A 6,262-nucleotide genomic window follows, 5' to 3' on the forward strand; every position below is an offset into this window, starting at 1 on the left:
CCAGTACTGAGACATTCTGGCTGGTATCATCTATGGTAGAGTTATTTGTAATCGTGATGTAAAGTGCAGTTCTAAGTGTTTTAGTAAAGGAGAAATATGATTATTTACGGAAGAAGTGAGTACAGAAAAACTACGAGATATTTCTTTTCCCACACACCTACGGGGCTTAGTGGCATGGTGGTGTGGGCGGTAAATCCTTGGGTGAGCCACATGAACCGGGTGATGACTTATTTTCGTGGCGGTGAGTAAGGACTGGAAAAAAAATGAGTGGAATATTCCGCATTCCAAGGACGCACAGGCAGTGTTACAATCACCACTCCAGTCAGTGCTGCCAACGCTAGCCGGCCGGGCCAAGGCCATTGCCAGTGGCCCACGCTCGGAGCCGCGCGCCAAAACGTGAAAAATCACTCGTCTTCAACTCATCCTTACTCATCGGCGGGACCACCTAGAGACCTCGGGATACGTTCATTGGAAAGAGGAAGAGTTGTTGAGTCTTATGAACCTTCACTGAATTATCTAGCTATTATAGTTTGTCAGATATAAGGGTTAGAAGTAAGGGTATTTTTTCCAAAATCTCAGAAATCGCCCATAGGGAGAAGTGTGCAGCTGCCGGGAACCCCCCGGTGGCTAAGGGCTAAAGTAAGGAGTGTTGCCTCCCTTGCATTATTTTACAGGTGTTTTTATGACAGGTGCTCAGACGAAGTTGTGTCCATTGTGCCACCTCTCCGTGCCTTCCCTCTTGCTACACAGGCATCTGGCAGTGCTCATGACTGGAACATCACTCAGCCATATTGCAGAACTTCTGCTTATCAGAATTCTTTCATTCTCTGAACTGCATCTCTCTGGAACTTGCTTCACCAGAGTTGTTTTCCTCCAGACTTCAACCAACAGCAGTTCAAGTCTAACCATTACAGATATTTTATGAATGGAGGATGTTATGAGTCCATATTATAATTACAAATCATAATAGATAGATAGATAAATAGATAGATAGACAGCTCTATGTGAGCCTGGGAATGGGAAATGATCTTGATAGTTACACTGAAGAAAAGCTGACGACAGATTACGAAGTAGCCAGTCAGTTAGTTGTCAGCAATTCGCCAGGTGAACAAACCCTTGTTGACCATACACACACATACTCACACACAGGCTTCTAGAACTTTCCAATCACAGGGAACACACGTGATATGACTCCTGTTTCACCAGAATTTAGGAAAGAGAGATCAGAAGGAAGCTAGCCGTAGAACAGACAGGTCGCAGGGAGAAGGGCTTAGCAACTTGAGAGAGAGACAGAGAGAGCGAGACAGGGAGATAGCTCCCGGGACTCTACTTTATACTTCGCTCTGTGTGAGAGACTTGTTAATATTTCCAAGACAAATAAAAATAGTTCCATACTATTCTTTACCTCTCCTTGTCATTGAATGACAAATGGGAACTCAAGATTATCTACTTACAAAGCTACTCAAGTATAACAACCGCTCGTCCACAAGTCTAATATATATATAACTGCACTACAAGTAACTACAAAGTCTTTTATGACATTTGGTGGCAGCGAACGTATACGAACCTCGTCTACGAATCAACAGTGAATTCCTACAAAATATCAAGATTGAAAACAAAAAATTACCTCTCACAACCAACAACTCAACCAGCTCCTGAAAGTATTCTCTCCAACCAGCCCCTCCGTCTCCCCGATCATCACGCTGATTTAGAAGTGATCACACGACGCCTTGCAAGTAGTTTAACAAAGTACTGATACAAATAATCTTGAAATTTCTATGACGAACCAACAAACTACAACCATCTACAATCAACTACAAGTAACAACTCTACGAGTCGTCTGTATAATCTTCTACACGCACCTACAAGTAGCGGCAGTCTTCATCCCACAACGAGTAAATCACAAGAGAAAAAGACCGAGAAAACATCGACAAAGAAATACAAAACAAACAAACGAAGAGTGAGACACGACTCATAACTCATAACCACCTGACCTCACCCTCCTCTCTCTGCTACATCCACCCAACCTCCACCGCTTACACAGGAGTGAAGAGGTCAAGACGACGAAGCAAATACCAAGTCCATATTCACAACTCATCTTACTCACTCGTCTTCACTCAAGTTACTCATCGCTACTCATTCACTCACCACAGCTACCAGTGTGGGAAGTCGACGTCATCATGCGTGCTTGCTGAAAAGACGCCACGTCAGTCAACTCACCACCTGCACCATCACTAACGCCATTCCCACCACGGTAAAAATTAGTGAGTTACATAGTTACTTCATTTATACAATACACAGTGATAGACAATAAGCTTCTGCACAAACATATAAAACGTGCTGTATAGGTACAGCTTAAATACATATACCTACTTCAGTTATCTGCATAACTCAAACACTAAATAATCACCAACAATAAATATTCTACACTATATATATTCATTCATTTATTATAACATTTATATACTACCAACGAGTGTTACCATTTATACCTACATAAAATACGTGTTGCATACATACAGCTATACATTATTACATCTACAAAGTAATAAAGAAAATATACCAACACAGTTACCCAGTGAGCGATTAAAAGAACTGTATTAAACATTTATTAATTAAAGCTACCTAGTGGAAACATATAAATTACGTTACAAGGTAAACTAGAGAAAAAAATGGCCAACACAAATGACGTTAGCAAGAGTGAACATGTTCCACACAGTCGTGAACAGAAAGATTTCCATACAATGCTGACACATATATTGCCCACGATAGGTACAAGTGAAGAACAAGTCAGTGTATATAGTTAATACTGTATATAGTGTTTATATATATTTTTTTATATAAAATAACAAAATATGGGGCTATATTATATCATTTTTAGTAATACCTGTGCAATATAAACTAAGCTTTAAAAAAGTATCCCAAGGAAATTAGCCAGTAATTGTGCAGCCATGAACAACATAGAAAAAGCGTTCACAAGCGAAGAAAAACAAACTATAGAATATCAATACATAAAAAAAAAAAAAGAAAGAAAGAAAGAATGAAAAAGTAAGAAAGAAAAAAGAGAAATAGAGTAAGATCACATAACAAACAAATGAAAATAAGTGTAAGTGTTACTACAAATGCCAAAATACCACATAAACTACAAACAAAAAAGCAAACGGCTGTCTCCACAAGCTAGTGGCATGGCACATCATATCATCGACCGCAGTATATGTCAGGACTGCAATTATTACAATTATGTAACTACAAACGATATGTAACAATTATGTAACGACAAACGATTGCATTATGTTACACTTGCTACAATTATGTAACTACAAACGATATGTAACAATTATGTAACGACAACCGATTGCATTATGTTACACTTGCTACAATTATGTAACTACAAACAATATGTACCATTTATGTAACAGTTGCATTAACAAGATGTAACTTTAACTACAATTATGTAACTACCAACGATATGTAACAATTATGTAACGACAAACGATTGCATTATGTTACACTTTGCCAATTCTGTAACAGTTGCATTAACAAGATGTAACTTTTATGTACTTTAACTACAATTATAAGGCCAAGACACTTGTGTAACAGTTGCATTAACAAAATGTAACTACAGTTATAAGGCCAACACAATTACGCATTACCACAATATTTTGTAACAATTCATAAAATGTTTCATTCATTCATTGCCAGACGCCATGTATCCCAAACGGGGTGGCCAAGGGCTTAGAGTTAATTGTTTTACAGGGAGGGGCACTAATCCTCCACCAACCCCACTTGACACGTAGGGATGCCAACAGCATCTGGTGTTCTCAGGCGGTCACCCATCCAAGTACTAACCAGACCCAACGTTGCTTAACTTCGCTGATCGGACGGGAAGTGGTGTACTCAACGTGGTATGGCCGTTACAATTATGTATTACCACAATGTTAGTACAATATTATAAGTCATACAACTATAGCACAATTCTGTATTACCAGTATCATCATACAAGTTAGGTGAAATATTAGATATTACTACAGTGATAACTCAATATGTAATGTATAACCTAGCAGTATTACCACTGCACAATTATATGCGTATGTCTGTTATACATACACATCTCACAAAATGTATACAACTTGTTTAAAATGTAATATTACTGAATAATCACCATTTACTATAAATATTATATGTATACAATATTATAATCAATATTATGTACTAATAGATTAGCATGTGTCAATGATAATTGCTGTCGGAGGTCCTTCAGCTGCGTGGACCGAGCATATGTTATGAGTCCATATTATAATTACAAATCATAATAGATAGATAGATAAATAGATAGATAGACAGCTCTATGCGAGCCTGGGAATGGGAATTGATCTTGAAAGTTACACTGAGGAAAAGCTGACGACAGATTACGAAGTAGCCAGTCAGTTAGTTGTCAGCAATTCGCCAGGTGAACAAAGCCTTGTTGACCATACACACACATACTCACACACAGGCTTCTAGAACTTTCCAGTCACAGGGAACACACGTGATACGACTCCTGTTTCACCAGAATTTAGGAAAGAGAGCTCAGAAGGAAGCTAGCCATAGAACAGACAGGTCGCAGGGAGAAGGGCTTAGCAACTTGAGAGAGAGACAGAGAGAGCGAGACAGGGAGATAGCTCCCGGGACTCTATACTTCGCTCTGTGTGAGAGACTTGTTAATATTTCCAAGACAAATAATAATAATTCCATACTATTCTTTACCTCTCCTTGTCATTGAATGACAAATGGGAACTCAAGATTATCTACTTACAAAGCTATTCAAGTATAACAACCGCTCGTCCACAAGTCTAATATATATATAACTCCACTACAAGTAACTACAAAGTCATTTATGACAAGGACACCAGTCATCTGCTGTATTGATTATTTTTTTTACTTATTTGTTTTTCCTTCATCTGTTTTGTCATTTAGAAAAAAAAAATATAATTTTCCTGTTACACTTAGAAGAAAAATGCCACTATGATTACCACACACTTCTTTTTCCTATTATTTCCTTATTGTGGGTTTCCCCATTTAGACTTTCTTCATTGCTTCCACCACTTCCAACCTACTGATCACTTCGTCCCTTACCTCCCTTCTCGTCCCAGGTACCCCCCAGCCACTTATACTCACACCAGTGTCATTCCCTCTGTTTAACAGTTCCTTAAAGTGTTCTCTCAATCTGTTCACTTTTTCTCCCTTCACCACTAGGAATCAGTCATTTTCTTCTTCTACTCCCCTACTTGCTTCTTTATCACTTTGTCTCTCCGTACCTCATTCCTAATTATCAAGGTATTTATTACAGTAAAGTAACCTCTTTGGTAAAAGGAAAAAATGTTTCCTTTGTATTATTGAGTAGTAAAGGAAACTTTCAGTGTTAAAACTCGGTTCTAGCTGTGAGACCATCTGATGGTAATGAACTGAGATATCAAAGTATGGATCTCATCCAGTACTGGAACCTAATTTGACATCCATTAACGTATTCATTCGTATTACCTTTATTATAGTGCTCTTTGCTACTAAGTTGTCCGTGAGCAGCATTGGAAAACAACTGCCTCGTAGCCAAGTTTCCAACACTGACCCAACCATCTGTACCGATTCCAACAGTCGATCTTTAGAATCTGTAATGAAATAGATAGATAGATAGATAGATAGGTAGATAGATAGATACACACAGACACACACATATAGATAGATAGATAGAGAGATCGAGAGAGAGATTCATATATAGATATAGATATAGATACGCACACACATATAGCTAGATAGATAGATAGACAGATAGATAGATAAACACCTACATGACCAGGAACATCTTTATAAATTGGTGACGTTTCGACAACTCATTTATCATTTTCAAACGTAGGGAAAATACAATAAAACCAAAGTAAACACCATGTCTATGGTAAAAATACAAACACAACATGATTATGATACCTAGGTTTGAAAATGACAAATGTGTTGTCAAACAGTTACCATTTTATTAAAGAGGTTCCTGATCACGCTGGAGTTTGTCTTCATATTAAGCCAACGCTTCCACCTTTGTGAATGTATATATCTATCTATATACCTAGGCTGCTTCCCCCAAGGAAAGGGAGGTAGCCGAGACAGGACGACTCACTCTCCATTTACTCATCCATTCAAACACATTCATTCGCATCTTAGCCCCAAATGGGAGAACGGACAGATCCTCACCGCACCACACTGCGCAATGCAATTAGTGACATATATATATATA

At 38.2% G+C, this 6,262-nt stretch overlaps 1 non-coding gene across 1 annotated transcript; it reads right to left on the reverse strand.

Annotated features, from left to right (window-relative positions):
- Nucleotides 1-3,800: 3,800 nt before the first annotated feature.
- LOC145395679 (5S ribosomal RNA) lies at nt 3,801-3,919 on the reverse strand. Its single transcript, XR_013896653.1, has one exon. It is a non-coding gene; the product is annotated as a 5S ribosomal RNA (ribosomal RNA).
- Between the last annotated feature and the right edge of the window lie 2,343 nt (nt 3,920-6,262).

The sequence above is a fragment of the Coenobita brevimanus genome, chromosome 32 (assembly GCF_032717465.1).
Source record: "Coenobita brevimanus isolate Jiangsu-jjx chromosome 32, ASM3271746v2, whole genome shotgun sequence".
In the NCBI taxonomy this organism is placed as follows: Eukaryota; Metazoa; Arthropoda; class Malacostraca; order Decapoda; family Coenobitidae; genus Coenobita; species Coenobita brevimanus.